Consider the following 24,327-nt stretch of genomic DNA (forward strand, 5'->3'; position numbering starts at 1 on the left):
CACACAAAACCCAGAGCAGACGCGAGGAGGTCGAGTGCCCCTTCGCAGAGAGGAAGTGCATTTTAGCAGCCTGAAATAAATATCCGTCTCCAGGCTGCCTTTCAGCAGAAAATCTGTCCCAACTTGGGACATGTGTGTTTATTTTCACTTCTTTAGACCATTTCCTGGGAATAGCTAGGGCTTGCATTCACCACGGACCCTTTCCTCATTTCTCCAGGAAGTCCCTGTGCCTCTCACAGCCTGTTCCCCAATGGCGAGGCTCTGTGACTGTGTTGGCGTGGAGCTGTCAGGCTCCCAGCATGTGGGACATCTACTTTGATTCCTGATCACGTGGGTCCGTGAAGCGATCTCTAGTTGTCCTATGCTTCGTTAAACTGTTTTTTCAGAGTGTAGGCTGCAAGTAATCTCTTCCTACAAACCAAATGGAAGCAGACACCTGGCCACAGCTGAGTAACATCTCAAACGCCACCACTCTATGCCTAGTCACAGACCCACTGCCTCCCCAGTGGATTTATCTGCTGCCTGAAATTCTTTCCATACTTCTTCCACAGACTCCCCATCCCCTCAATGTTAGAGGCTGCCTATTACAAGGACACCCTTATCTTTTGGTAGCATTTTTTAAAATAACTTATAAACCCTTTCCATATAAACCATCCACTGCTCACCTCCCCCAGGCCCCTCCCATACTACACCGTATTGTGTTAACTTCCTAAGCTTTTCTCTAGAACACTGTCCTTAAAACATGATACATGGAAAAATGCTGCTGTATAGGACTGCTAATCTAGTGGGATGACTGGTGGTGGGTGGATTATGGAGATCCTGGTGTTCTTTGAAGGTCAAGGTCCACTGTACTTCGTGCCACTCCTTTAGAACACAAAGGCCAATATTATTCTCACCATGCCAGCTTAAAATACGATACCTTGGCAGCAGGTTGGGTGGGGCAGCCCCATGATTTGCTGAACCAACGGGCGAGCAAACATTTACACCTGCAAGCACCGCAGAGCGGGGGCTGAAGGTGGTGCCAGGGAAATCTGCCTCTGCGATTCTCTGCTCCTCTTGCCTGTAACAAGCCCCCGTTTGAGCCAAGTGTAATTGCTCTCCTTCTTACAGCCTTATAATTATCCTTAATGTGTAATTTAAATCCAATTCACTTACATATGCCAGCTGATCAGCACTTACTAATCCATTTACAGGGAACTCATTTTTCACGATTATTTCTTGAATGAGTGAGTGAAAACATTTTACATGCGTGTGTCGTTCCCCAGCATCTTTCGGAATCTTTTTGGGGGGGTGACAGACAAAGCTCCAGCTTATATTTACTTGCTTCCAGCTCTTCCTTCTTAGAGAAACTTTCAGGCCCGCTGAAGGTAACTTCCTTGTGGGGAAATGAAGGGGCTTCGCATGCTCTGGGGAGGAACCCCATCTACGATCCCCCAGCACCGCACCTGCTTTTCCCAGGTTGTGTAGCCTGTTTCCCCGATCCTCTCTGTATCTCTCCTTTGAACCCTCTCAAGGATTGGCGGTTCCAATTACAGGCACGCTCGGCCCAGGGATCAGCGGTTCCAACTGAAGACAGCAGGAGAAAGTCTGAAAATGCTGGTGTGTGTGTGTGTGTGTGTGTGTGTGTAACCCGTTTGGAACACAAGGCCAACCCTGAGTCTGGGAGGGAGAGTGTAAACAGGGCAGGTGCTGCAAATGGATGGCAAGGTCGGGGCACAGCACGCAGCCCAGGGAGGAGGGGCCTGGAGACCACACGCACAGCTGCGGTGCGCACAAGTACCTTGGCACGTGGAGTGTCGGTTCTAGATTTAGAGGGTGGATTTGAAGGGAGAAGAGAAGGAAAAAACTCGGGATAAAACAGGAAAAGGGAGAAGGGAGTGGGAGAGTGGGCAGAAGCAAATGAACTACACAGGATTGCAGCTTAGACATGAATCATGGAGCGGAGGTTGAGAAACGGGTATAAATACATGGCACCCAGGGCTGGTGTGGTGGCGTGGTGGATAACGCATCACCTGCAGTGCCGGCATCTCATATGGTGCCAGTTCAAGATCTGGCTGCCCTACTTCTGATCCAGCTCTCTGCTATGGCCTGGGAAAGCAGTAGAAGATGGCCCAGGTGCTTCTCTCTCTCTCCTCCCTCTCTGTAACTCCACCTTTCAAAAAAATAAATCTTTAAAAAATAAATAAATCCATGGCACACATTAATATCCAGCAGACTCCAATCTGTGGCATCAGGGCCGAGTGGAGGGCCCACCTCTCCCACGGTTTCCACGTTGATGAGGCCTTTTCTCACTCACCACCCTACCATGAGCAGAGGCATCCCAGTCATTTGAGGTCTTTCTCTCTAGAACTAACTCTTCTGCATTTTATTTCCTCCAAGAAAACCAGTCCCACAAAAGCACAGAAGGCTGATCTGAAGGGGGAAATCACAAGGCTAAGGCACCTTGAAGTTCGGGTGAGGAAACCTAGGGCTAACACTCTCTTACAGGCCCACAGTCCAAAACCATGGGAGCAGGAAGGCACGCGTGAGTGAGGAGTGTGCTATCTCTGGCCACCACGATCGTGGCAGTCAGTGGGGCCTGAGCCAAACACAGCCCCCACGTGGACAGCACATGCTGGATAGGGCTAACGGATTTCTTCCATCTGCTTGGAAGATAGTCCTGTGCTCTCCGCCGTCTTGTTCACGGTCCAGGCTCAAGGTCCACGGTCAAGACCACCTGCAGCAGAAGGCCAACCTCACCCAGGCCACCTTTGGTTGAGCTTACAGTCTCGTCTCACTCATTTTTTTCTCATGCAGATTAATGTTTTGAAGCAACAAGCAGCAAGTTCAGATGAAATGCACAGCTGTAGCACCTTATGGACACTTTAAGGAAAAACCATCTGAATGGTTCCGCAGAAGTTTCTTCCATTTAGTGCAAACAGGAGCTGATTGCCTAACTTCAAGAAACTGAACTTTCCACTCTGGGGAAATTGTAAGGGAAGATAAGCAATCTGCGAAGGCGTTTCCCCTAGAGTTTAAAAAGGAATGATCGACTTAGCAGGACACCTCAGGGGTGCGGTTTTGGTTTTCCTAGAGCAAGTCACTATCAGAAACAATTGCCTTGGCCGGCGCCACGGCTCACTAGGCTAATCCTCCACCTAGCAGCGCCGGCACACGGGGTTCTAGTCCCGGTCGGGGCGCCGGATTCTGTCCCGGTTGCCCCTCTTCCAGGCCAGCTCTCTGCTGTGGCCCGGGAGTGCAGTGGAGGATGGCCCAAGTGCTTGGGCCCTGCACCCCATGGGAGACCAGGAGAAGTACCTGGCTCCTGCCATCTGATCAGCGCGGTGCGCTGGCCACGGCGGCCATTGGAGGGTGAACCAACGGCAAAGGAAGACCTTTCTCTCTGTCTCTCTCTCTCACTGTCCACTCTGCCTGTCAAAAAAAGAAAGAAAAAAGAAAAAAAAAAGAAAAGAAACAATTGCCTTAGGAGCATTTCATTCTTGAGAAGAAAGCATGAGCCCAGGGTAGAAAGAAGCAAAGAAGAGACTGACTGCCAGAGATACAATGCCGGTGAAGTTGAAAGTACACTCACCTTTAAAAAAAAAAAGATTTATTTATTTATTTGAAAGGCAGAGAGCGAGCGAGAAAGCACACTATCTTCCATCTACTGGTTCACTCCCCAAATGGCCACAACAGCCAGGGCTGTGCCAGGCTGAAGCCAGGAGCCAGGAACTCCATCCAGGACTCACACCTTGGGTGCAGGGGCCCAAGTACTTGAGCCATCATCCACTGCTTTCCCAAGTGCATTAGCAGGGAGCTGGATTGGAAGCAGGGCTGCTGAGACTCAAACTGGTGCTCTGATACAGGGGAGCTGGCATCACAAGTGGTATACTGGTATTTTTATTAGCATTGTGACTTATTTTTTTCTTGTGTGTGTTATGTGTTCTGGAACTAACTTCCACACTTTTTGAATGGTCTGCCCCGACTCCATTTTTCCCATAAACCCACTTAAGAAGTTTTCATACTTGATTTTACAGAAGTGAAAATTTTGTAGGGGAGGAAGGTGCATATACTTGACCATAGAAAATTTAGCATTTGGCCATTCTGGCTTATTGACCTATGACACTTTTTTTTCCTGGATTTTTATTTCATTGAGTTTGCTGTTTGTTGGAGTTTCCTAAGGCTGCTGTAACAAATTGCCATAGCCTTAGTAGTTTCAAAAAACACAAAATTGTTGCCTTCCAGTCTTCAGAGGTCCAAGATTGTTCCTACTGGCCTAGAATCTCAGTGTTGGCAGGACTGTGTGTCTCACTGCCTTTCCCAGCCTCTAAAGACAGCTTTTGTCCTGGGTCTGATCCCGCTCGTTCTGTCTTCCAAAGACAACTGTGGCTGGTCAAGTCTTTTTCACATTGTGCTGTGTCACTCTCTTGCCTCTCTTTTCCACATACAGAAGGTGGGGAACGTATAAGTCCTGTGAAACCATTTGGTCTGGCCCTACGGAAGCAACCACAGGCAGAACTAACTCAACATTCAATAAATCTAGGGCAGGCTACTTGTTAAGCTGATAACTTTGTATGGACTGAGAGTGATGTTTTAAATATCCAAAGGGCCCTGGGCCTAGAAAATGTTCCTTACCCCGATGTATAAGGACTGTCGTGATTCCAGTAGGTCATCCTACTGGAATAACCCCAGATGATCTAGGATCATCTCTCCATCCCAGATCTTTCGCTCAGTCGTGCCTGCAAGACTGCGGCTGTCAGGTGATGCAGCAGATGCACAGACTGCAGGGAGAGGGTGTGGACGTGCCGGGGTGGGAGAAGCATCCTCGTGTCGTGTTGCCGCCTTGCTGTTCTTTGCTTTTCTGTGTGCTCCTGCTTTGACACTCCAACAGCTTGGAAGATCATCTGGGGTGGGGAAGGCACTGCTTCTTGGTTGTTTAATTCCTTACAGCAACCATCCAATTAAGACACTCAGAGTAATTTTCAATGAACTAACCTTCCTGACTCTTGATTTGAATAACACAGAGGTGTATTTCCAGGTAAGGGTTGGGTTGACCCAATTTGATATCTTACCTTCTTGCTAGTCATTTGGATACAAAGATGATTCAACGGCCGGCACCGCAGCTCACTAGGCTAATCCTCCGCCTTGCGGCGCCGGCACACCGGGTTCTAGTCCCGGTTGGGGCGCCGGTTCTGTACCGGTTGCTCCTCTTCCAGGCCAGCTCTCTGCTGTGGCCAGGGAGTGCAGTGGAGGATGGCCCAAGTGACTGGGCCCTGCACCCGTGTGGGAGACCAGGAGAAGCCCCTGGCTCCTGGCTTTGGATCAGCGCAGCGCGCCGGCCGTGGCAGCCATTTGGAGGGTGAACCAACAGAAAAAGGAAGACCTTTCTGTCTCTCTCTCTCTCTCTCACTAACTCTGCCTGTCAAAAAGAAAAAAAAGATGATTCAACATTGCCCCAGGTTTCAACACATTTGCCTTGCAAAATATTTAGGATGACTGATCAGCATCCAAGGCTAGGATTCTTTAACACATGAATGACACATAGAGAAAAGATGAAGGCCACCGCAGGTCAAGTTCAGCATTGTAGAGGAAAGAGATAGCCAGGTTGAATGGGGGCGGGAGGGGGGGGGAGTAAGTGTCAGAGTGAATTCACTCTCTCCAAATTTTGAATAAAATCACAGCAAATTGAAAGTGGTAGTGAGAGGTCAGAACAAATTATATCCGTGAAGATGTAGTATATATTAAAGAGAACTCAAAAGATAGCAAGTATGGTTATGCCTTAATAAGCCAGAAGAGCAAAAGAGCTCTTAGCTTATTTAAAGTGACACAAATAAAACAGAAAATCCTAAGGATGTGTTTGAGGGTGGGAAACGGGAGGGGATATTGGCACAGCTGCTTCTTGGGCCTTCATTTTGTCAACCAAATGCCCAAACCACTTTTTTTTTTTAAAGATTTTATGTATTTGAAAGTTAGAGTTACAGACAGTGAGGAGGAGAGACAGAGAAAAGTCTTCCATCCGCTGGTTCACTCCCCAAATGGCCGCAACGGCCAGAGCTGCACCGATCCGAAGCCAGGAGCCAGGAGCTTCTTCCAGGTCTCCCACATGGGTGCGAAGGCCCAAGGACTTGGGCTATCTTCTACTGCTTTCCCAGGCCATAGCAGAGAGCTGGATCGGAAGAAGAGCAGCCAGGACTAGAACTGGCGCCCATATGGAATGCCAGCGCCGCAGGCGGAGGATTAACCTAGTGCATCACAGCGCCAGCCCTTCAAACCACTTCTAGATGTGTCTACATTCCCCACTGATTCCCCTCTACTCCTGTCCCTCTCTACCAATACTGAAGGTACCTGCTGGAGTCACACTTCCCCGAACGCCCCTGCCTCCTTGTAGCTAAAATCTCCTCCCAGCATTTCCTCTTGTCTTCTTCATCTTTCCAGAGCTAACCAGACTTTTCCCAATGAAGAAAAGCTTTTCCTCGTGCAGACCCCACCCCAAAGCATTTGTTTACAGCAGATTCAGGCCCATTGTGCATCCCAAAGAGGAAAACATCGCCACAGCATCCCTGGCCTTCTAGAACTTGGCCAGCCTCCCAACAAGCCCTGGAGTCAGTTCGCTTTCCCTCAGATGGGGCAGGTGTGTGACTGGCCTCCAGCCAGCAGCATGTAGTAGAGATGAAGTCATACAGGGTGGCTGAGCTTGCTGGACACCTGCACCTGGAGCCCTGAGCTCCAGAAATCCAAGGGCCTTGAGGCCTCCTACTGTGAGGGAGCCGCACCACACGGGGAGGCCTGGAGAGGAGCTGTGGGCAGCAACTCTCATCTCCTGACACGGGAGTGAGGAGGAGGTGATCGGTGAGGGCCCTGGGCATCGCAGAGCAGACGGGAGCCACTCCTGCTGTCTAAATTCCAAACCCACAGACGCCAGGAGCATACAGAAGACAGCTGTGGGATGACGTTAGGCACCCATAGTCCCTGGGCACCAGGTATGAGCAGGATACTTATTTACACTGGTTTTATTATTTGGGAGATTTTCCGAATCAAACCTATGACTCTGTTAGGTTAATGAATACACTAACATTTATCAGTGACTTTCCTAGAGTTTCAGATGCAGTGATGGATGACTCACTTGTCTCACTTGAAGCAACACACGTGCACACGCACACACACACACACTTTCCTGGAATAAATCACTCTTCTAAAAGGGGAAAGAGAGCAGAATACGGGTGAGGGCACTGAGAACAGGCATCCGCCCAGGCCACTCCATGGCCCCAGGAGGAGGGCAGATCAAACGCAGCACGGGCAGCAGTGGCCCCGGCCTGAGCAGAGCCGTACTGGAAATTTTTCAGGGAGGTCAAGGATTCTCAGGCAGTCCCACAGTAAGCCTTCCGTGTTAGTTCATATGAGGGGGCTTCAGATCATTAACGGGAAATGTTTATTATGAAAAAACTGAGTATGAATTTTAATTGTTTTGCACAAAACAAAACTCATGTTTTAATGGAATTTTTCCATGAAGTTTTGACATCCCCTCCTACACGATTGTTTTATGTCACAGTGTGGGTAAGACACACACACACATGGCACAGCTGATGGCCGACAGGACTTCCTGCCCACTGGGTAAACCCATTGTTGCTGGGAAGAAAAGGGAAGTGCACACTTCCGGTGAATGTCTTAGGTGGCTAGATGTGAGGAACTTGGCAACCTTCCCAGTCCGAGGAGTCTGTGGGATAAGGCCAATAAAGGAGAGGAGAAAATGTCCACAAAAGTTACTGAAGTGAAAGTGAGCTGTCCTCATGCCGGGACCCTTCCTTATATGGGAAGAGTTGCAATGAAACTCAAAACACAGCCTTTTTTGTGCTAGTATCTGGGCAGTTAGGGAGTCTACAGATGTTGTTTAAGACATTTAGGAGCCCAGTTGATTATTGTCTGGGCTATTTTTTTCTTTGGTCAAGACAGATAAGTAGTGTTGCTCACACTCAGTTAGGAATATAAAGTTCTTGGTGTTTCTTCCTCAATTAAATTTATTATCAAGACATAATTGGTAGCTTCGGGATCCGCAAGGAGGGAAGGCCTATACTTCCGGGAATGGAGAGTCCCTACCTGCACTTCCGGGGAAGAAAAGTCCTTGTCAAGGTCCCCGCGGGTGCCTAAAGGTCAACCAATGAGGATCAGACCCGCCTCAACCTTTAACCCCCACGCCCTGAATCTATAAAAGGAGCCCTCCCAATCTCTGATCCGCGACTTCCCCGGCCCCCCGCTCTGTTGGAGCTGGGGAACCTCGCCTGGGAACGGAATCCCAATAAAAGCCTGTGAATTAATTGATTCGTCTGCCTGGGAAGATTTGTTACGCGCCGGACACCTTGCAATAATTACTCCAAAGATGGTCATTTGGATAATGAAACTCTAAGAACTTTTGAAAAGCTTTAGTTAATGGATGTTCCCCTCTGTACAGGCTGGGACTTACTCCACATTTGAAATCTATTCAGCATTCAAGACACAAGACTAAAGTTTTAAAAATCAGGCTTCCTTCTTCTCATCCTGAAATCTGTAAACATGTATTGAATGATGGTGCAAGGTACCTTGGTCTTGTTTGGAGTGATCACCTACCCGAACCCTTCAATTATCTGATTGCTACATGGCCAAATCTCCAGCACACCTGGGCTGACATTCTAGCCAAAGTCCGGCACAGATCATCTGGTACTAAGCTGATGTTAGCTGCTATCACACCCAGCTCCCCAAACCTCAGAGGTAAAACAGGACTGAAATTTCATTTCCCCTTGTGAAGGATCCAGCTGGCACAGGGAAAAGGCGGCTCCACTCCACACAATCCTGCGGAGACATTTGCTGAGAGACCGGGGTGTCCTACAGGTACTACCCAAGGCACTGACTTCCACCAACAGACAGGGCAGTGACAGCAAAGGGTCTCAAGCCAGGAGCCAGGAGCCAGGAGCTTCTTCCAGGTTTCCCACATGGGTGCAGGGGCCCAAGCACTTGGGCCATCCTCTACTGCTATCCCAGGCCATAGCAGAGAGCTGGATCAGAAGCGGAGCAGCTAGGACTCAAACCAGCTGAGATGCCAGCTGGTGGGGCTTTAACCCACTGTGCCACTGGGCCAGCCCCTGCAGCAGGCTTTTATTGGCCTTTTATTGGCCAGGCCTAGAAGCATCATGTATCACTTCCACCCACCTTATACAGCCAGAACTAAGTCACATGACCCAAATTAAATGTATTCATTTTGGGAAAATGTCATTGCTGCCTCAGCGGCCACTTCAAGGCCACTTCCTGGTAACATAGAAAGGGAGTAGAGTTCTTCAGTGAACAGCCAGCCATAGAATTTACACCATGAATTCCACCCATGCTCAAGCCTGGGGGATAGTTCCGTAAATTATCAAACCAAGCCCGTTCTCAGCAGAGCCACAGGACCAGCTTGGATGTCTTGGTCTGTGTTGCATTTAACCCAAGGCAGTAGGTGGAGCTGGGAGCTGGTCCCTCCTGTGGGGATGTGGCAAGGATGGATGAGGCCGTGAGGCCAGCTCGCTCTCAGAGCGTAGTAGCGTAATGACCCTTCCTCTTGCAGTGTCATTCACCCAAGGAGGTCTACCCAACGTGGGAGGCCCTGATGAGGGAGACGCCTGCTCCCTGGGTTCTCATTGACAAATGGATGCATTAGCATGTGCAGTGCCCCTGGAGCAACTTTGGGAAGCTAGTGCTGGGAGTCAAGAAGATTTGCTGTGAGATGGGGCCTTGGCCATGACTTCACTTAGCAATAAATCCTGTTGGGCATTTTTCATCTGTGAGTAGCTACCGTACTATAGCGTAGATTCAATTCCCAGGGTTGGCAGACCTGTTTAGAGAACTGTTCATTTATGTGATAAACTGCCCTTCTCTGTGCCCTACCACTTCCTTCTACATAGAGAAGATGTAACACAAACGATCACTTATTGTTATCCCATTGTGTTAAATACAGCACAACCCTTTATCTATAATAATACTCATAGCAATGGTTCTGCCAAATGGATTTTTTAAAATTTTACTTATTTTTCATTTACTGGAAAGGCAGAGAAAGACATAGACAGAAAGAGATCTTCCATTCACTGGTTCACTCCCCAAATGCCCCAAACGGCCAGGGCTGTGCCAGGCTGAAGTAGGCAGCCAGGAACTCAATCTAAGTCTTCCACCAGGGTGGCAAGGACCCAACTACTTGAGTCGTCACCTGCTGCCTCACCAGGGTGTGCATTAGCAGGAAACTAGAATTGGGAGCAGGGCTAGGACTCAAATCTAGGCCCTCCAACATGGATGTGACCTTCCAACCAGCAACTTAACCATCCAACACAGAACATTTAAAAAGATACTTATTACAGCCAAGAATTCGTATCACTTAGTAACACCTTCTCTAATGAAACATTTTTGAGTGTTGTTGACTATTTAAGAAAAGGCAGCGCATTTAGTGCGGGGAATACAACAAGGAAAAGCACATTGCACATCCCCTTACTATCATGATTTACATAACATCTTTGTTTATTGGAATACATAATACTACCAGACATTATGCTGGGTGCTTTATACACACTTTCTTCTTCATTTTTCACAATGATCCTGATAGGGAATCCAGGGACCTCCAGAAAGGAAAAGTAAAGAGGTAGGAAAGAAAAAACAAACACATGCGGAGACTCTCCGGGAGTGCTAAAGGAGAGGGAGACAGGAGAAACAGGTACACTGAGATCTTCAGATGTTGTTGCCTCTACCTGAAAGACCTCACCAAACACTTTGCAAACTTCTATGCAAAACAGGCTAAGGCAGTATCAGTCCCCTGATTGGCGCATGTGAATACTTCATTAGCATATACGCTGACCAATCAGGAAAAACTTTCTGCTTTGGGAAAGCATAAAGATGTGAGCCAGGCAGTCTGGAGGACCTGCTCAGGGCAGGCAGCCCCTTTGGAGCAGGCCCTCTGAGCTTTGTTGACGCCTTCCTTGTCCATGTGCCTCATTCTTTATGGTCACAAGACAAAGAGGCTGGCAGGGAAGAAAAGCTGTGAGCTGGCAGAGGAGGAAGCTGGGACAGGAAGCGCTGCGCACAGTGAGCTGTCACACAGGAGCTGTGCTGCAAACAGAAGACCACACCTCTCAGGGAGAGACGCAGACCCCGGCACTCGGCACCGCAGAGCCCTCCTCCTGCCCCTGCGACACCAGATCTCCCGCAACAATCCTGCAAAGACTGTGACATTTTTCTTTTTGTTTTATAGAAGAAGGCAAAAAGAAAATGAGAGATTAAATAAACACAAGGGCTGGCGCTGTGGCATAGTGGGTAAAGCCGCCGCCTGCCATGCTGGCATCCCATATGGGCGCCAGTTTGAGTCCTGGTTTCTCCACTTCCCATCCAGCTCTCTGCTATGACCTGGGAAAGCAGTAGAAGATGGCCCAAGTCCTTGGACCCCTGCACCTGCTTCGGAGAAGCTCCTTAGCTCTTGGCTTCAGATTGGCTCAGCTCCAGATTTCGGCCATTTGGAGAGTGAACCAGCGGATGGAAGACTTCTCTCTCTCTCTCTCTCTCTCTCTCTCTGCCTCTGCCTCTTTGTAACTCTGCCTTTCAGATAAATAAATAAATCTTTTTTAAAAATTAATAAGTGGCCGGCACCACAGCTCAATAGGCTAATCCTCCGCCTGCGGCGCCGGCATACCAGGTTCTAGTCCCGGTTGGGACACTAGATTCTGTCCCGGTTGCTCCTCTTCCAGTCCAGCTCTCTGCTGTGGCCCAGGAGTGCAGTGGAGGATGGCCCAAGTGCTTGGGCTCTGCACCCACATGGGAAACCAAGAGAAGCACCTGGCTCCTGGCTTCGGATCAGCGCGGTGCGCCGGCCGCAGTGCGCCGGCCGCAGCGGCCATTGGAGGGTGAACCAACGGCAAAGGAAGACCTTTCTTTCTGTCTCTCTCTCTCACTGTCCACTCTGCCTGTCAAAAAAAAAAATTAATAAGTAAACACAAAGCAAATGACAGCTGAACTTGAGCCTGTTTTCCTCTTTGCTCTGTTCCAGACCACCTAAAGACCCAGAATTAAAATATATATATATATATTTATTTATTTATTTTAAAATTCTGAGTTACAGAAAGAGAGGGGGAATGGTGGGGGCACACAGAGAGAAACAGAGATAGAGAATATCTTCTGGCCACTCCCCAGTTGGCCACAACGGCCAGGGCTGGGGGCCAGGCCAAAGCTAGGAGCCAGGAGCTTCATCTGGGTCTCCCAGGTGGATAGCAGAAGCCCAAACACTTGCATCATGTTCCACTGCTTTTCCCCAGGCCACAGCAGGAAGCTGGATCTGAAGTAGAGCAGCTGGGACGCAGCAGAGAATGCTGACCAAACGGAAACCCTGGCGGGGAGCTGGGAAGCTGCCCAGTGCTGCCAGTCGTTGGGGCTGTTGTTCAGTTGCGAGGAAGAGCACACGGTGTTCTGACGTTGCACAAGAACTGTAAATAAGATGAATGGGCCCTCTCAGATCTCCGGTTAATCCTTCGCTAGAGGCTGATCGAAGAAAGAAGCCTTTTGTGTAGCTCGTGTGGCCTCTGAATTACTTAACGAAAATGGTGAGAGTAATGGCTACTTTGCAAGTGCATGTACATTTAAGGGAGCTTGTCTCTTCCAAAGAAAATTGTTTCCTGGCTTATATCAGATCTCAAGTGCTTGCTGAGCTATTTAAGAATTCCAAGGAAGCCTGGAGTAAACTTTTATAAGGGAAATTCCAAAGCTAACATTTGCTGATGAAAGTAATTTCATAAGGTTTGATAGAATAGCTGTGGTCCTTCCCAGTGGATCCCAGTGCCACTCAGGGAAGATTTGCAACCACCTATGGAAGCAGGAGCTGGAGGGACTCATAGGAAGACCCCTGCTAGTGTGTCCCTTCACGTACAATAAATCTACAGATGGAGGTCATGGACTCCGTAGAAATGCTTCCATTACTTCAAAGGAAAATGCTTGCCGGTAAAAATTCACATATATTCTATTTGTAACCAAGGCTTTAAAAACCTAAAGGTAAAAAAAGTTCATTAGGTGTGCCATTTGCAGTGTCTGCAATTTGCCAGGACCTACCGAAACCAAACCCCTATTCGAATGTCCCTAAAAGCATAGGCAAGACATCACCAACACTCAGCCTCCCGCCCTTAGCCCCAGGTTTCCTCTCCCTTCCCTTAGGATGGCTACCCTTCACTGAGCTGAGGGAGTGGGACAACTGGCCCTGTGGCCTAGCAGATTCTCATCACCACACTTAAGGAGTCATTTGCTCTTCCAGTAGATTAAAACCTCGTTGGCCGGTGTTGTCTGGATGGCATTTGTTTAGGGGAGTTCCAGGTCGAGACGGCGAAATTGCACCACCACTTAGATGCAACCGCCGAGACCCACGGAAGCCCACTTGGCCTCCGAAGAGATGCCCCTAAGATCACAGCATCGCTGACCAATCAAGGGAAGGTCATGAGCACCCCTGACCAGCCAGGAACCTGGACCCCAGCCCCAATTTCACTTTATAAGAAGCTGCACCTCTACCTCCTCTGGGGATCAAGCCATGGCTGCCCAGCTCCTTGCTCTGCCATTTGCAGATCAATACCGATTTCCTTCTCTTCCCCCACGGCAGTGACTGGCTGTCTGCCCATCAGGCAGGCATTCCCAGGTTGCGGGGTTCCGTACAGCGCCTCCTACTAGTTCGGGGAGTTTTCTGACTTAGCACTGGCCACACCCAGTGCTGCTGTGGCCGAAGGGAGCCTCAGGTCCGTGTTAGAGACCCTTAGAGAACTGAATTCCAGAGGCGGTGAGCCCCCAGGGGTGCAAAGTGGCGGAGCTCAGATGCAGACGTTGGTCCCTCTGCTATGGAAGACAGAACTTTGTCCCTTGTCTCATGCGTGGACCTGATTCCTCTAGCACACCCGCCTGGGAAACCACAGGACTTCAGCGTCACGTAAAAGGTCCTGATCCTCTCAGGCACCCAAGGAATCTTTCAATGTTGCAAAACAGGGGAAAACATATATATTTTTTTAAATATTTATTTTATTTATTTAAATGATAGAGAGAGAGAGAGAGAAAGAGAGATCTTCCATCTGCTGGTTCACTCCCCCAAATGGCTGCAATGACTACAGCAGGGCCAGGCTGAAGCCAGGAACCTGGAACTCCATCCGGGTTTCCCAAGTGAGTGGCAGGGGCCAGGTCCTTGGTCCGTCATCTGCTGCCTTCCCAGGCACATTAGCAAGGAGCTGGATCAGACGTGGAGTCGGTGGCTTAATCCACATCACCACAACACCGCACTGGGGGAAAATGTCGATGTCCATAGGCATTGTTGACTTGTGCACAAATCCAGCCTTTCTTACCCCATTGTTCACATGCCCCACTCTGTGAAACCGTGTGTGACTTCACTGATGCCAAAGCCACCTTTGTGGAGCTTCAAGGATTTGCCTGTAGTTTTCCCTGTCCCGAAGGGCGTTTAGCTTTTAGTATTGAGTCCTTCCACACTCCTTGTGATCTGGAAGCTGACTGCCTTCCAGACTTACCCTTACTGCTGTGAAGCAGTAGAAGTGGATGAACATCTGTCCTCAGTGTGAATCTGCCAGCCACGTGGTGACACTTGTTTCTGCTTCGCTCCCCTGACCTGATCCGCCCAATTGAGCAGCACTGTAGGAGCTGGGAGGGGTGGCCTCGTGTCAGGAAATGCTACTGCCCCCGCTCACTATTTTATTTTTTAAAAATGTATTTTATTTATTTTAAGGACAGAGTTGTAGAGGGAGACAGAGGGAGAAACAGAATGAAAGATCTTCCATCTACTGGTTCGCTTCCCAAATGGCCTCAGTGGCTGGAACTGAGCCACTCCAAAACCAGGAGCCAGGAGCTTCCTCTGGGTCTCCCACGAGAATGTAGGGGTCCAAGGATTTGGGCCATCTTCTGCTGCTTTCCCAGGTGCATTAGCAAGGAGCTGGATCTGAAGTGGAGCAGCTGGGGCTCAAACTGCTACCCATGTGGGATGCAGCAGGCGGCAGCTTGACCCACTACACCACGATGCCAGCCCCAATGCTGTCCCTTTGTGTTCTGTTTGTGTTTCCCAAGGACACCTAGTGCATGTCATGAGAACATTGCAAGAATCGTAGGGAAAATGATATTGGATGCAGGGTCTGAGACCGTTGGTCTCTTTCCTTCATTCGTCTGGCCTTGCATTGGCTAGGGTTGACACCCACAATCACTTTGTCCATTCTTGGAATGTTGAAATGACATCGTCTGTCAGTTCCTGAAAGATTCTGAGAACACCACAGATTTGGAAAATTCACTGAACAATCCTATTCTCTCTGGTTATTTCTGAAGCCAATTTTTCATGGCCCCAGTTCCCAAGAGACCACTTTGTCACTATTTTGTTGTCATGGGTGAAGAAATAATTTAAATAAAGGAAGCAAGTGTTACTTCCTCGATCTAAAACCCAGGACACCTGTTGTTTTAACAGGTTCCTCTAAAGTCTAAGAACCCAAAGCCACTGTCCCCTCCTTTAGGTACACCCTACTTATTGCCCCATTTTCCCATCAAAGAATTAATTAGGCATGAATCCCAGGTAGCATGGCCTCTCTCCACATTAAAACTCACTCCTATTTTGAGTTTCAAAAGACCAGATCTCAAGAAAGGACCTTCTGTCCTGGTCAACAACTTGGAGAGAGAAGATAAAAGAAGCCAGGCTACTTCCTTCCCAGGTCAGGTCCCTGGTAGGAGGAAGTAGAAGAGGAACTAAAATTCGGGGAGAGTTTGGGTAAAGAGACCAGAGTAGATTCAGGATTTGTGGGAACCTCAAAGCTTACACAATTCATGGTGCTCTCTTTAAAGAAAAAAATGTAAGATAATAAATATAAAATGAGATATGAATGCCAATATTTATAATGAGAAGACTAGATATAATTTTAACTGGCAAACAACAAACATTGCAATGCTCAGAAAAGTAAGATTTCTTTCGTTAATTTGTACTTGAAACCATGTCTATCATACCCTTCTCACACATCTATTAGCTACCTATTTCACAGTGTCATTTTTAATGGCAGAAATAAAAATATATTGAAGATTTTTTATAGTACATTTGATCAAAATATGCTTTTAAGTATTGGGAAACTTGGAGAAGTTTCTTTCAGTTTCATGGGATGTTACTGTCAAACATCTTAAAAATACCAGGATTGGCCAGCGCCGCAGCTCACTAGGCTAATCCTCCGTCTTGCGGCGCCGGCACACGGGGTTCTAGTCCCAGTCGGGGCGCCGGATTCTGTCCCGGTTGCCCCTCTTCCAGGCCAGCTCTCTCCTGTGGCCCGGGAGTGCAGTGGAGGATGGCCCAAGTGCTTGGGCCCTGCACCCCATGGGAGACCAGGAGAAGCACCTGGCTCCTGCCATCGGATCAGCAAGGTGCGCTGGCCGCAGCGCGCTGGCCGCGGCGGCCATTGGAGGGTGAACCAACAGCAAAGGAAGATCTTTCTCTCTGTCTCTCTCTCTCACTGTCCACTCTGCTTGTCAAAAAAAAAAAAAAAAAAAAAAAAAAAAAAACAAAAAAAAACACACAAAAAAAACCAGGATTGTTCTCAAGTGTGAGGAAAGTTGATGGTCTTTCTTTCCTAAAGGAGTTGTTATAGATTGATGCCCAATAAACAGAAAGTTTGGCAAGTTCTCTCTCAGGCAAACACAGTCAAATATTGAATAATAATTTCATTGTATAATAACAATTATGCAATCTGCATTCACCGATGTTATTTTATTTTATTTGACAGGCAAAGTTAGACAGTGAGAGAGAGAGACAGAGAGAAAGGTCTTCCTTCCGTTGGTTCACCCTCCAAATGGCTGCTATGGCTGGCACTGCACTGATCCAAAGCCAGGAGCCAGGTGCTTCTCCTGGTCTCCCATGTGGGTACAGGGCCCAAGCACTTGGGCCATCCTACACTGCCTTCCCGGACCACAGCAGAGAGCTGGCCTGGAAGAGGAGCAACTGGGGCAGAACCAGCACCCCAACCGGGACTAGAATCTGGGGTGCTGGCGCCGCAGGCAGAGGATTAGCCTAGTGAGCTGCAGCGCTGGCCCATGTGTTTGTTCTCTGTCTTGACACTGAGTGAGTCAGCCCCAGGCACTCAGGAAACCTTCTTGGAAATCATTCCTCATCAACACAGCTAATCATAACCCAACTTTATGTGAAACTGCCTGAGAAACCACATAAAATAACCCTTTTATCACAAACTAAATACACCTGCAGCCCAAACTCCATTAAAGCAAACACAGAAATCACCCGGCACCACTCCCCACACCAACATGGAAAACGGAGGCAGAGGAAGTCAGGGTGGTGAGGACTTGCAGTGCTCTTGATGGTTGCTTAAGTGTCTTGTTTTGCAAGCTGTATAATCATACAACTGACTGAATACACCCACCACCCCCAGGGGCAAAGAAGGGCATCAACAGCTTCACGGTCATGGTCAGTCTCCCCGGGCGGTCACATGTCCACAAGTGCCAGGGGAAGACAGTGAACAGCTGTGGGTAAAATGTCCCTCCTTAGCATTGCTAGGCACTAAATAAGTGCTCCCCTTCCCACACTCCAGGCCTTACGAGTCACTTGAAGAATGAAGAAAAGGGGCTAGCACTGTGGCTGGCCCAGGGTTAATGCCCTGGCCTGAAGCGCCGGCATCCCATAGGGGTGCTGGTTTGACACTCCGCAGCTCCACTTCCCATTCAGCTCTCTGCTATGGCCTGGGAAAGCAGTAGAACATGGCCCAAGGCCTTGGGTGCCTGTACCCACATGGGAGACTAGGAAGAAGCTCCTGGCTCCTGGCTTCGGATCGCCGCAGCTCTGGCCTTCGCAGCCATTTGGGGAGTGAATCATCGGATAGAAGACCTCTCTTTCTCTCTCTCTGCCTCTCCTCTCTCTGTGTAACTCTGATTTTCAAATAAATAAATAAATCTTTTAAAAAAAATAAAGGAAGAAGAGGGGGAACTCCAGAATTCAGTCTATTCAATAAAACGCTGTTTCACCTCCAATTCTGGTGAATGGAGGATTTGACATAGTCATCAAATTGAGTTGAAGACAAAGAGAGTTACAAATGCCCTGACATTTGTAACTTGCTGTTGTTGGTTGAGAGGGTCCCCCCAACTCCACCTCACTTCTGATCCAGCTCCCTGCTAACGCACCTGGGAAGGCACAAGCACTTGGGCCCCTGCATCCATGTGCGAGACCCGGAAGAAGCTCCAGGATTTAGACTGGCCCAGCTCTGGCCATTGGAGCCATTTGGAGGGTGAACCAGCAGATGGAAGATCTCTCTCTCTCTCTGCCTCAGTCTCAATCTGTCTCTCAGTAACTCTGTCTTTCAAGTCAATAAATAAATCTTTAAAAAATTTTTTTTGAAACCAGACTTTAGAAATGTATTATATTGAGATTACTTCTTTGTATTTATTATCTTGTAGCCAGCCTTGAGGGGGTGAAGGTGCAGTTCTGCTGGGGGTTATAGCTGTCATTGTCCTGAAAGAGATGGTTTCTGGAACAGTCCATAAGGACTCAGGGTGGCTGGCCCTGGGTTGAGATGAAGGGATGTGACTTCTGCCTCTCTCTGAGGCTGGAAGAGTGGGAGTGGGCTGGCCCTGACCACATGCATGGAGGCCACGAAGGCAGTGGCCAGTGGAGCCAGTGGTCTGTGAGAAACTACAGGTTGTATCTTCAGTCTATGCCATTTGTGGACATATTCCTGGAATTTCTATCTCTACCTCTAGCTACATCTGACTACCCTTCTATGTATCTCCCAGGGGAGATAATGTAATAAATTGTATCATATACTCACATACGATATGCACGTATGGTTTTGTGTTCCTTCCATTACCCTTGAACCTCCAGTAAAACCTTGTTAAACATTACAGTGTGGTCTCAGTCATGCTGTGGGGAATGAATGAAAAACCCAGCTGTGTGGATGTGTTAACTCGGGAAGAGGGCACAGCGAGGGATGGCGTCTCCTGCCTCAGGCTGGTCGCAGCCGTGCTCTTTGGAGGAGGCCAGATTGTCGCTCCCCCTCTTCATGGAGGAACGACACAGGACCCTGCGCTGTTATTTCGTCTGCTCGGCCCTCCCCGGGTTTGCTGCTGGTTCTTCCCGGGTTGGCTGCTGACCCTTCCACCTCCGTGGAAGGGCGGTTCCCCCTGCCACATTCCCCACTTCCGCGGGGGAGCGGCACACCGCCGGCCGGCTCTCTCGGAGGCTGCACAGGTGTTCCCCTTAGATGTTCCTGGTGCATGCCGTCTCTCTCCTCCTTTATAGTCCTCTTCCACCAATCCCAACTCTGCTACCCACATGCCGAGTACGCTGCTCTCCTCCAATCAGGAGCAGGTCCCACAGTTTATTGGTTGAACTGGAGGCAGCTGTGTAGAAGCTGTTTCCCTTCTCAGCGCCATATTGTGGGAAAGCAGATGCATAGAATAAGTCTTAATTCCAGTAACTTAGTCTAGTCCGAGTTGCTCCCAGTTGCTCCCCACACAGATGTGCTCGGGGAGATTTGACCGTTAGAGGGCTGCCAGAAAGTCAGGATGAGGGCTCCGGGAGACCTGCCTGTGAGCTCCAGTCAGAGGCAAGCTTGGGAAGGTGTGGCTCATGGATCTGGAGGTACAAGTCAAAGGGCTTGCTCTAGTGACGTCATTTTTCAGCTGAGTCCTGAGTCAGTGCAGAGCATCACCTGAGAGCAGACAGGGCGTGCACATGAGTGTCTGTCCCTCTTCTTATGAAGTCACCACTATTCAATCATGGGGGCTTCACCCGAATGACCTAACCTCTGAACGTGTGGTTCAATTCAATTTCCACCCTCCTAATATCTCACAATGTAAATTAAGTTTCAATACATAAAGCCTTAGGAGACATTCAGATTATATCCAAACCCTGGCATCAGTGGAGTAGATTTGAGGGACGGATGGGCACAGGGACTTGGCTAGTATGTCAAACCAGGAGACATGTTTCCTGTCACAGAAGTTGGTGGGGATCTATCTGTCTGTCTGTCTATCTATCTATCTATCTATCTATCTATTGTGTCCATCGCCAGTATCAGCAGAGCATATCTGCTGGGGCATGGGCAGGCAAAGAAGGAAGCAGCCAGGAGCACCAGAGGACTCATATCCTATAGAAGACCTCAGCGCTTGTTTGAGTGGGATCACAGCAACACGCATCTGTGACTGTGAGTGTGTTCATATTTCAGCCCAACCCCCCCCCCCACAATGGTGCAACCCAGCAAATGTAGCTCATGCCTAGAGTTCTTTTTTTAAAGATTTACTTATTTATTATATGATTTATTTGAAAGGCAGAGTGACAGAGAGGCCAGGGCTGGGCCATGCCTAAGCCAGGAGCCTGGAACTTCATCTAGGTCTCCCACATGGGTATTTGGGCCATCTTCTGCTACATTCTCAGGTGCATTAACAAGGGGCTGGATAGAAGTGGAACAACCAGGACTCATACCAGTCCGCTTATGGGATGCTGCCATTGCAGGTTACAGCTTACCCCATTAAACCATAACACTGGCCTAGAGTTCTGATGGAAGGATATTTTTTAATAATTGTATTTATTCTTTTTTATTAATAATATTTTAATTGTATAGATTTATAGGGCACAGTATGATAATATGATACTTGGATAAAATGTGTAATGATCAAATCAGGTTAGTTAGCAGTTTCATCACCTTAAACATGTTTAAAATGTTATTTGGCACTTAATAATTGCACATATTTATATGGCATAGTGAGATATTTCAGGGTCTACAATGTGATCTGATCACATCAGGGTGATGAGGATTTCCGTCTCCTTCTCATTACTATGCATTTGAAGTCTTTAAGATCTTCTATAAAGAGAAGACATCACAGGTTACCGGGAATTCACAGTGAGGTAGAGCACAAGAACTTCCTCCTGTCTAACTCTTGGTACTCACTACCCAACCGCCCTCTATCCCACCTCTCCCTACGTCCTTCCCATTCAGATCAACTTTGTTTTTAGCTCCTGTATGAGAGAAAAAACATGCAGTGTTTGTCTTTCTGTGTCTGAATTATTTCATTTAACATAGTGTCCTCCAGTGACATCTATTTTGTTGCAAATGGAGGGATTTCATTCTTTTTTGTGGCTGAATAATATTTCAGTGTGTGTGAGTGTGTGTGCATGTGTGTGCGTATGTGTAGCTAGATAGATGATAGGTAGTTGGTAGATGATAGATAGACAGACAGACACCTATATTGACTCCAGCAGGAGAACAGCAATACAGATTCTATTAATATTTTTATGTGCACAGGAGTTCACAGAAAAGAAGCTAACTGTGGGTGGGGGTTGGGAGGTGGGGGTGCACCATTGTGGTGCAGTGGGTTAACCTGCCAGTTGGGAGCTCCGGTACCCCACATCAGAGCATCAGTTCAAGTCCTGGCTACTATACTGCTGCTCCACCTCCCTGCTAATGTGCCCAGGAAAGCAGCAGAAGATGGCCCAAGTACTTGGACCCCTGTACCCATGTGGGAGACCTGGATGGAGCTCCAGGCTCTTGACTTCAGCCTGGCCCAGCCCTTGCTGTTGCAGGCATTTGTAGAGTGAACCAGCAGATGAAGATTCTCTCTCTCTCTCTCTGCCTCTCTCACTCTGCCTGCCTTTCAAATAATAAAATAAATCTCAAAATAAAAGAAGTAACTCAAGAAAGTAGTTAGAGGGGAGGGCATTTGACCTAGTGGCTAAGGATTCTGCATCTACATCAGCATGCCAGAGTTCATTTCCTGGCTGCAGCTCCTGAATCCAGATTCCTGCTACTCCGGATCCTGGGAGGCAGCAGTAATGGGTCAGGCGATTGCGCTCTGCAACCTGTGTGGGAGATCTGGGTTGAGTTCCCAGCTCCTGGCTTCAGTTTTGGCTTGGGACCATTGCAAGCATTTGGGGAGTAAACCAGCAGATGAGATCTCTCTCTCGCTGTCTCTGTCTCTGTCTCCCTGCCTATAAATTTTTTTAAACAGATGATTAGACTCAGAGTTTATAGACCACTTTAACAAAGGAAAGGACTTTGGCTTCAATGGACAATAAAGTGTGGGAAGGTGAGTGGATGCTGGATGGGGGAAACTAATGGAAGGCAAGGGATGCTTTAGGGGGCCTGTGTGTGCAGACCCACCTCGGGCCGACCCTCCATCTCGGTGATGAGAGTCGCTCTTCCTCCTCCTGGCTCGGCAGTTCGGGGAAATCTTCACAAAGGGAATCTCATGTCTTTCTTTCAGGCAGAAAGCAGAGAACTCTTCCTGCATCTGCTAATTTTCCATTTCTTCCTTCCCAAAATAACTCTTGTGTCAAAGTGGCACATATTTTGAGAGTGGCAGATTCTGGACTCCATTAATCATGTTGGTTGGTATGTGCCAGAATATCTTTACACTAGTTACACCCTTATGATCTTTTTATTTATTTATTTATTTTTTTGACAGGCAGAGTGGACAGTGAGAGAGAGAGAGACAGAGAGAAAGGTCTTCCTTTTGCCGTTGGCTCACCATCCAATGGCCACTGCGGCCAGCGCACTGCGCTGATCCGAAGCCAGGAGCCAGGTGCTTCTCCTGGTCTCCCATGCGGGTGCAGGGCCCAAGGACTTGGACCATCCTCCACTGCCCTTCCAGGCCACAGCAGAGAGCTGGCCTGGAAGAGGGGCAACCGGGGCTAGAACCCGGTGTGCCGGCGCCACAGGCGGAGGATTAGCCTAGTGAGCCGCAGCGCTGGCCACCCTTATGATCTTTACTTGCTCATAGGGAAAGAGTTCTCAGCTGCCTACCCACCAGGGGATTCACACTGTACATTATTGTAATAATAACGGCCTACAGGAAAGAAATTGTGAAGCCCTGCCAAAGTGAAAAGATCAATACCTTTAGGAATCAGGAAAGTGCACATTTAAAAAGACAGCACACCTTTGTCATAGGAAGATTGCGGCATGTGCTGTGGGCAGTGAGAACTCACCAGCAGCAGATCAGGGAGAGGAGGAAGCAGTCAGCTTTGTTAAAATACACTGCGTGGGGGCAGTGGGTGAACAGGTCAGGTAGAAGCTGACAGCTGCTGCAGTGTGGATTGCAATCTGGCAGGTGTGCATCTGAGGCAGACTGCTGCTGGCTAGGAGTTTCCCATTATGAATGATCTTATTGCTGGAGACTTTTCCAAGGGCTTCCTTACTGCCAGGGGCTCAGGTGATCCCCACAACCTATTGGAGTAGCTAATATCAAGAATAAAAACAAAATACACTCGCAAAGATGAGTGTTGGTGAGGCTGACAAGCAACTGGAATTCTTGTGGATTGCTGATTAGACTACATAACGTGCCACGACTTTGGGAAATAAGATGTTTTTAGATAAAATTAAACTGTCTCTGTCCTGGTCAGTGCAAGTTGCTATGACACACACAATAGACTTGGTGGCTTAAACAACAGACACTTTTTTCACACAACTCTGGAAGCTGGGTCTCTGATCAGGGTGCCAGCATGTTTGGGTTCTGGTGAGGGCTCTCCTCCTGGTTTGCTTATGGCTGCTTTTTTGCTGCGTCCTCACATTCAGTCCATAACTTACCATACACCCAAATTCTTACTCCTAGAAATTTACCCAAATGGAATTAAAGCATTTTCACACAAAACCACAAATGTTTAAAACATTTTATCCATCCTCACCCCAAATGGGAAGCAATCCAAATGTCCTTACATGGATGAGTGGGCTAACAAACCGTGATACAGTGATACAATGGAATACTGCTCAGTGGTAACAGAACGAACAGCTGATACCTGCAGCAACATCAACGAATATAAAGCACATTACATAAAGGAAAAGAAGCCAGACCTCAAAGGCTCCATTTTGAATAATTCATTCACAGGACAGCTCAGATAGGCCGAACTTGGGAAAACAGGAAGCTGGGAAGTGCCAGGCCTGGGAGGAGGAGATGGGGCTGCTCAGAACAACAACATGTTGTATATCCTGGAGGAGGGGAGAGTCGCCTGCATTTGTCAAAACTTGTATAATTGAATATGTTAAAGGGTTACCCCTATTGCATCTGTTAGATCTCGATCATCAAAGAAAATAGCTTGAGAATAAAGGAAAAAATGGCATAGAAATGGGTGCCAAATAAGTAAAAACAAAACAAAACAAAAACACCCATTCAAAGCCTATGGAGCTATTTAGTTCATCAGTGGCAGCTGAGATCACCGGATTAAGCATTCAGACAATCATGCCAGGATCCCTCATTAATTCCTTTGTCCCACAAATATTTAGTGAGCCCCAACCCATGCTTTGTCCTAGGTGCTGGGGGATGGGAGGGCAAATACCAGTCTCAAAGAAGAGGCTTAGTTCTCTCTGTTGCAAATAAGGGAAAAAG

This window comes from Oryctolagus cuniculus, chromosome 2 (genome assembly GCF_051225735.1).
Source record: "Oryctolagus cuniculus isolate XC-2025 breed Fujian yellow rabbit chromosome 2, ASM5122573v1, whole genome shotgun sequence".
In the NCBI taxonomy this organism is placed as follows: domain Eukaryota; kingdom Metazoa; phylum Chordata; class Mammalia; order Lagomorpha; family Leporidae; genus Oryctolagus; species Oryctolagus cuniculus.